Source organism: Haemaphysalis longicornis, unplaced genomic scaffold (assembly GCF_048455015.1).
Source record: "Haemaphysalis longicornis isolate Haplotype H1 unplaced genomic scaffold, Haemaphysalis longicornis Haplotype H1 scaffold_6, whole genome shotgun sequence".
NCBI lineage: Eukaryota > Metazoa > Arthropoda > Arachnida > Ixodida > Ixodidae > Haemaphysalis > Haemaphysalis longicornis.
The window spans coordinates 208,890,947-208,899,636 of NW_027526407.1; the positions used below are offsets into that span (position 1 = coordinate 208,890,947).

Consider the following 8,690-nt stretch of genomic DNA (forward strand, 5'->3'; position numbering starts at 1 on the left):
GTGTAATCTGGCAAGAAGGCGGCAACCCGACGGCGTTTTAGAGAGTCTAGTGTATTGATTTGTCAAGTGCGCCTCACGCAGCTCCTTGAATGTGTTCCACACCTCCAACCAGGCCTAGAAGGCGCTGGTTGGAAGTGTGGAGCGGTAGGTCGAGAGCGCGCTTGTCGATTTTACGAAGAATGACCTTGAGTACATTCTCGTCAAACCTGCGTAAGTGGAGGTATGGAGCCGAGTACAGGACTCGGCTGGTTACGAATGCATGCGCCAGCCGCAAGGCATCTTTGCAGCGTAACCCCCCGTGCTTATTGGAAACCCGGCGGATCATCCGGCCCACCTGGTCCCCCACTTTATGCAATTAGGCCAATGTTGTGTCTGCTCTGCGATGTTTGTGAATGAAGAGCCCCAGTACTCTGATCTCATCGCGTTCGGGTATGGGTCCGCTGTGAAGGGACAGGTTGATTTTGGTGGTGCACTTGGTGAGGGGCGTATGTGCACGAATCCCGATTTGGACGGGGAGCACTGAAGGCCACAGCGACGGACGTAGTCGTCCACGACGTCCTCCGCTTGCTGCAGATTGGCCTCCATGTCTCCTAACGAACCGTGTGACGCCCAGATGGTGATGTCGGCGGCATACAGCGCATGCCGGATGCCTTCGACTTTCGCCAGCTGAGCAGGGAGCCTTATCATTGCCAAATTGAATAGGAGGGGCGAGAGGACCGCTCCCTGCGGGGTCCCTCGCGTGCCTAATTGGTAAGGGCCATGTTCCATGTCCTGAATTCGAATATATGATTGTCGGTCAGTGAGGAATTGCTTAATGCAGTTGAAAGCCTTTTGGCCACAGTCCACTTGTGAGAGATGTGTTAGGATACTTTCGTGAGTCCCGTTCAAAGGCCCCCTTCAAATCCAAAGCGAGCACAACTTTGTCACTGAGAGGGTACTCGACGGGATTGAGGATCGCACGATCGAGCTGGAGCAAGACATCCTGCGCGGACCGGTGTGGGCGGAACCCGAAAATGGTGTCTGCAAATAAATTTTTGTTATCCAAAAACTCGGACAGCCTGTAGCGCACCATCGTCTCCATTAATTTTCCCACACAAGAAGTAAGGGAGATTGGGCGGAGGTTATCCGTGTCAATGGCTTTGCCCGCTTTGGGTATGAATGTGACCAGGGCGGTCTTCCAATCAATCGGGAGGGGTGTTTCCCCTAGCCAAATAGAGTTGATGTAAGCAATGAGCATAGTGTAGGTAGAGTCGGGAAGATTGGCAAGTAGTTTCAGTGTGATGTGATCCGGTCCTGGTGCCGTTCCTCGCCTCATTTTTGCTAGGGCCGCCTTCAGGTCGTATAGCTGGAACGGTTGATCCATCTCTGCGTTCTCGCTACCTGCATGCGAGTACGCGAACCCTCGAGGGTCCTCCTGTGTGCTTAGGTATCGGTCTCGCAGTTTGCATGCCAATTTTGTCGTGTCCCCATCGAAGCTGTGAATCGCTCGTTGGAGGCGCTTTTGTGTCTCTGTTCGAGTTTGGGTCGGATCGATCCAGGCGCGGAAGAGGCGCCAGGTACTCCTACTGGAAATTTCTCGCGCGGCCGTGTTGCATCGGTCCTCCCAGTTAGAGTCGGCGAGCTGGGCCGCGTACTCCGCCGCTCGCTTGGTGAGCTCGGCGATGCGAATTTTCAGTTTTCGGTTGTGTTTTTGTCGGCGACACCGGCGGACGAGGCTGTGCCGAGCAGCCCAGATGTGAAGGAGGAAGTTATCCACCTCCGGAGTCGCATTCGAGAGTTTAATGTGGGTTTCTGTGGGGCGAAGGATCGAAACCAATTGCTGGGACCAAGCGTGGTACCCTTGCTCCTCAATGGGGGTGGAGTTAGTGTATGTTTGTCGAAATTTAGTCCAATCGGGTAATTTTGCCTCTGCGTAAGCTCTTGCCAAGGGACGGGTGCGAATGGTGGTGTTGAGTATGCAGTGGTCGCTGCCGAGGGTCTCCTCGGTGTTGACCCAATCTGCATATTGGATGTTTTTTGTGAGCGTAAGGTCTGGACATGTGTCCCGGGTCACGGAATTACCCACGCGAGTTGGGTAGGAAGGGTCGGAGTGAAGAGTTCGGCCCAGCTAGACATAAGTTCCACCAACTTACGTCCACGCCGCTCTTCACACACATATCCCCAAAGTGTGCTGGGGGCGTTAAAATCGTCCAAAATCACGAGGGGGTTCTTGCCCGCAGCCCTAAGGCGCGGCTAAAAAGGTCTGCGAATGTAATGTTGGCTAGTCTCGGCGAGCAATAGATGTAGTGTAGTGGCGGCTCTTGTTTGCGTAGCGGAAGGAGTGTTACCGCCACGTACGACAATTTTGGCTTAAGGTCAAGGTCAACTAAGTTGGCCGTGTAATTTTTATGCACGCAGATGCAGGATAAGGGGTCTTGGTGGAACGTAGTATTGTTTGTGAGTGTGGCACCGCTGCCTGGCTCTTGAAGGGCTACCAGAGCAGGAAGGTTTTCAAACGTCGTGAGGAAAAGTCGGTAGTCGGGCCGCTTTGTGAGGGACTTAAAGCCCCGACAGTTTCACTGGGTGATTTGAAGAGGAGTGGCTGAATTGGATCGCGCGTATTTCCGAATTTTAGGGCTGCCCGCCATGGTCGGTGAGGTTAACGAGTGATTGTGATGGCGGCGCTCCCGAGCCAGCACTATAATAGCACTATATTCGAATACAAGTCAAGAAAAAAGGGGCGTAGCCCAATCGCCCACTTCCAGTACCCCCCTTCCATCCAAGGGTGCCGCTCTATCAACGTGACGTCGCGGCCGACTGCCTTGCACCTGCAGGCAGCGCTCGGAGCCAACCTTTTCTGAGTGAGTCCGCGCCGAAACGTAGTTCTTCAGGACGCCTATATTTTGAGCCGAGATAAGAGCCTTAGCTAAAAATTCTTTATTTGCCAATATAATGCAACATGTTAAAAAACTTATTCGTCAGCTGGTGTAGTGAGTTTCAATTTTATTGCTGATGGTAAATTTCTGCTCTTCCGGGTTTTCCCTCAACCGCTTGCTTCTGGTTTTATGCATTGCCTGTTCCCTTTTCCGGTTTGGAGCCCGAAGAAGCCGCGTGTGAGTCTGCGTTATCGTTCTCGACTGAGGATTCGGAGTTGAATGATGATGGTTGGTTAAGTTTTGCTGCTGTGGGGTGCGGCACTTTTGTGCGAATCCATCCACCATCTGACAATGGTAGGATTGTGGTGCGTTCCCATCTACGCCACGCCGATGGTACAAGAAAAACAAAAGCTCCGTGTCATCTGCAGCTGCGGGCGGGAGATGTTCCGGAACGCGTACGTTCGCTTGCGGCGCATCTATACCCGGAGCGCAGCGTTGAAGAAACGGTAGCGACAGTGAGCGATCCCTTCAGACAGCAGAGAAGACCAGATATGCTGTTTGTGTGCTTTATTTATTTCTGGAGTTAACTGAGCAGTCTGTGTGTGGTGCATAACTTGCTCAGGGTTGATTGCTTTGACATGTAGCTATGAGAATCAGAAGAGACCATTGCAATGTTTGGTTTGTAATCTCAGTTGCTGTGTCGTAGACTCAATAGCGATCTTCCAGTATAACATTGAGGGCGGCAGAAGCTATTTCAACAATCGGATTATGATCTCATTTGCTGTAGTAAACGGAGCGGTTTGTTTGTGTGGTGCTGGCTCATGGTTGATTGCCTTGATATGTAGCTATGATAATAAGAAAGGGCTGTTGCAGTACTTGGTTTCTGATCCCATTTGTTATAAGTTTGGTGCAGGAATTAAGCCGAATAAGTTCAGTCATGGCAGGATTCTGCATGGCAGATGTATTCATAAAAGGAAACCGTACATCTCGAGCTAGAGAAAACCCGCACTGTTCCAAACTATTTTCTGGAAGTAAAGCCACACTTACACTGTGCGATAGTTTCCGCTGCATGAGGAGGGTGACTATTCGCATGTATACCATGAGGTGTGTGCAAGGCGAGTCCAGCGAGTTCACAAATTCACTTCAAGCAGAATCACTTCTGCGGTGTGTGGCGTTGGGGCTCCTTGTGCGACACTGTAAATGGTGATAAAGGCAGGTTCCACCTACAGGACAAGACACTAGTTTGAGTTTTCACTGCAAGTTTTTTACATTGCTTGGACACTTACGCACGTATGGGATGCAGAAACAGTTGCAAATAAAATGCGTACATGAAAGCATGTAACTGAACATTGTCTGCTTGTGTAGCTGCCTGAGCCAAGTTGTCTTTTGATTGATCGTTAAGAACTAATAAATCTGCTTCAGTCTCTTATTGCTAATTTTATTTACTCTGCATAATTCAGCAGTGTGTCTGTTTAGCTGTCTGAGCCAAATCTGATATGATAACAGCAGTGAGGACCGGAAAAGTTGCTTCGGTGTTTTATTTCTACTTTGATTCTGTTAGCTGCTGTCTGCTGTCTTACGCAGGAATTAGCATAAATGGGTGTTATCTGTGGTCTAAGCCACTGGATAAAATGCAGAAGAACAACGTTAATGAAGACAATTCCCAAAGCTTTGGGAAAAGAAAACTACGTTGGCTTCAATCGATCCTCCGATGTATGGGAATAATTTCATGTAGTGCATTTTGGCAAGATAATAAATTTCTTCCTGGGCCTTTGGCTCTTCTGGCTCTTGCGTAACAATTCTGGCTCTTGCGTAACAAGAAAAGTATGATATGCATTGACCAGTTTCAGCGGAGGGATATGTACCATATGTGTGTTTCCATGCCAACATGCCATACCAACCAACATGCCATACATCAACCAGTACAGATAGCTTTTTATGGTACAGATCACTACGTAGCCCTTCAAACATACTTCATTGCCCGTGTTATGAATTTGGCATCAATTGATGTGCTGTCATTGTGATTTACACTCCTAATATATGCGTAGACATTGCACGTGTCGCGTTGTGAACAGCGCTGCAGCAAGCAGCAGCTTACTGTTCGACTTGGCATCCACGATGTTGAGCACTGCTGGAGCAGCGAGCGTCTCGCTCAAGCAGCCACTTGTGATGCAACAGGGAGAATGGGTGAAATACTCACTTTTTCCACCGTGAATCCTCTATCTCGAATTTACACCACATGCATGCAGATGCCCATTACAGCAGCAGCTTCTTACTTAAGTGACATAAAGACAAGGCAAGCAGTGCCTATATAGCTTCAATGATGCACATCTCTGATGCAAGAATTTGATTTGGTGAAGAATATGCATGCACATGTGAAAGAAAAGCTGAAAGGTGGGTTATTTGATTTCAGTGCTGTGTTTCACGTCTCCACATGCATTGTTGTAGCTAATAATACTGGTGAAATCTAGCTCATGAAATTTCACTATCGCGAAGCACAGCTCATTTGCGAAGCCTAAGCAAGACAATGAAATTGAACTTACAGTGGTAATACTCATGTATAATATTTATTATCATAGACAATGCAAACTCAACGCAGATCTCTATTCGTATTTAATTCACGAAGGTTTTTGTCCAAAACAACAATTTAAAGCGCTCCAAGGCGAAGAAAACATACCAGCTTGAAATAACACACAATAGAATCTCAGCGTAACCGAGAATCAAAATAGAAAAGGTGGCATATTAAATCACATGACGCAGCTAAGCTACAGCTCGTACGCATTCACGTTCAAAAAACGAGATAATTCAGCTTCTGATCACAATTTGGGCGAATACGCTTGCGCCCGGCATGGACTTGGGACACACGGCTCGACACATGCTCTAACGAAATGCAGCGCGCGACGTCGCGCTGTTTGCGTTTCGCCCCGTGCATAGCCCTCCATGGCGTTAACGTCGTGTGCTATGCACAACAGTAATATTTACGACTGGCATAATCTACGAGAAATTAACAAGGCGCTATCGCCCCCTGTCGCAGTCACTGGTGCGATAACGTGAGTAGCACAGACACAGGAGGGACTAAACGGTAGAACGAGAAGCACTTCACGCTCAAGACGAAACGCCCGCACAGGATGACGACGACCGCTTTGTATCACACAGCGTACACAGAATCCAGTACCTGCAAAGGCGGCTATTTCCCGGCAACGCCGGTCGCTCACAAAACAGAAGAAAAAACATCATAGCGATTGTCGTTACCGAGCATGTTAAGAACACTGCACACAACACGCAAACAAGGAATACGACTGAACGGCACTAAAAATCATTCTCACAGCCGGACGCCGCCGGGGGAATTGACGCGAACAGCGGAGGCGGCCATTTTGGTAGAATTCCGGAAGCGCGGAAGAACATGCTCTGTGATTTCTACCGTGAACGCGGCGTAGAGGCGGTCTACCATGACGTCACGTTGATACGGTGACACCATTGGCTGGAGAGGGGTCCTTTAATGAGGAAAAGCCGCATTTTTTTATAGCGAGTGGGGGGTTATCCTCCATTCCCGCGAGGGAGCAGCTGTCATCATCATCAAGATCCAGCTGTCGTCGAGAAGTTTTGGGGTACCGGCCGTACACGTCCTTCATTAGGCCGGTTCGTTGGTTGCAACGCGCGACTTGTTGTGGTATGAGGGTGGGGATGACCTCTGTCATTTTCCCGATCACGGCATCTACGAGAGTTGAGGTTTGATTTTGGAGGCCAGTTATCACACTGTCCATACGGGCCTCTTTCTTCTTCTTCTTAGGTGGTTCGGGTGAAAAGGAAAAGGAAGTGCACTGGGGATATTATTGAGCCCAGCTGGGGGCTCACCTGCATACAACCAATGCCACCAGGTGGCGTTGATACAACCCAGTGCGGTGGGGAGGGGGAGATATAAAGATTAGAGAGGAGAAGGGGGGTGATGGAGAGATAGGTAGGGGAGTCATTCGCCGCTGCGCCAGTTTCACTCTCCATTGCCTCTACTGCGGTGGGAGGAGGAGGGCAGACTGATTGCATCTGTTTTGCTTCGGCTGCGGCTAATATTTTTTGCAACGTTTCAATTTGTGCCTGCAGGTTGCTCAAAATATTTTGCTCGGCTCTGCGCACCAAAGAGGGGAGATTAGGGGGGGGGGACGAGGAGGCAGCCCCGCCCGTACCGCTCACCTGCTTTCCCTTTTTGACGGCGTTGGCCCAGGCCTGGCCCCCACCTCTGCAGGATTGCTCCGTCGGCTGCTTCCCGACTGCTCCGGTGGAGGGAGCTTGCTTGTCTGTCTTGGCATTGTCCCGGCGCGGTGGCTCAACGGGCTCATCGCGAGGCTGAAGCTGGCGGCGTTTCTTGGCCGCCATCCTGGATTTTCTGCCGTTTGGGGCGGCCGCTTTGGAAATACGGTACTTGCCCGTACATGCTCGTGAGTTGGTGGCGTGCGCTCGCCACACACAGAACACACTGGTACACAATCATGAGGGGCCCGCACTCCCTCTTCTACAAGCTGCACCTGCTGTCCACACACGCCACACGTATTCCGCACTTGCCGCAGGCCGGAATCGTTCGGTAGTAGGGTTGGACGGGGATCAACATTGTGTCGTAGTGAACAAAGCGCGGCTTCGTCTGGCCAGCGAAAGTCATGCGCGCCTTGTTCGAGGTTCCAAATTTACGCACGCTTTCGCGAAGCGTCTCCGTCGTATCTGTGTTGCGGACCACGATGACTCCGTGGCAAACATTGCCTCCATCTTGTCGTAGCTTGTTGCAGGACCTGCCTGCGCTCGATGTTCACCGCGAAGTTCCCGGTAACCTTGTCCGCCGTGTCGGGGTGCGGGGTATGAATGACGATCAGATTTTGCTCTCTCGAGGGAAGAGCTGTCAAGGACTCAGCTCGCTCGGGCCCGAGGTACGCCTTGAACGCGGTTCCGTACCAGTTCACGGAGAAAACTTCATGCAGCGCGATGCACTCACGGGGCTTTACGACTATTACATAGTCGTCCGGATTCGGTTTTGGGAAGGGTCGAGGCTTCCATTTGGTGATAAGCTTGCCTTTGGGTCCAGCGGCACAGGAGGCGGGAGGCTGCGTCTTCTCTGCCGGCGTGCAGGACGCCGGGGTGACGTCCGACGCTGCCTTCTTGGCGTTGGCATGCGAGCGGCGTGCTACCGCGTCGTTGAGAGCTTGGCTCCGAAATCTCGGCGTAAAGGCAGAATTTGGCGTCTCGGAAATCGGAACCGTGTCCCACGCCATAGCATGGGGGTCTTATCCACGCTGGTTGATCGTAGGGGTTCCCATGTTGCCTCGGGAGGCCTGTGCCACGCAACCGGCGTCAACGTCGCTGTTTGGCTTAACGGCGTCGCCAACGTGGCCGGGCGATAGTCGGCCGTAAAGTTGTTAAACTTCAGACCACCTGGATGATACTGGTATCCACGTGTTCCCCGTGAGTTGCGAAACGATCGATGTCGGTTTTGACGGGGTACAGTGAAGTTGCCCGTGGTTACAGCCGAAAAGCGGCGGAGCCCAATCGCAGCACCGCCGTGGGTCCGGCACCGCTAGGGGCGCCCCCAAGACCAAAGGAGAGAGAGAGAGAGAGAGAGAGAGAGAGAGAGAGAGAGAGAGAGAGAGATAAGCACTTTATTAAAGAAGACCTCTAGGCGAGGGAAGTGGCCGGAGATAGAGAGAGAGAAACACTTTATTAAAGTCGGGCCCTGTTAGGCGGGGCGGGTGGCCAGCAGCCGCAGCTGCTCAGCGACCTTGGCTGCACTGTCCGTCAGGGCTTATTTTTTATTAAATGCAGAGCATTTCAGTAACTCACGATGTCACCCGCGTT

At 51.2% G+C, this 8,690-nt stretch overlaps 1 pseudogene; it reads right to left on the reverse strand.

Moving 5' to 3' along the window:
• Positions 1 to 2,610: 2,610 nt before the first annotated feature.
• Positions 2,611 to 8,155, reverse strand: LOC144143459 (uncharacterized; annotated as a pseudogene).
• Between the last annotated feature and the right edge of the window lie 535 nt (positions 8,156 to 8,690).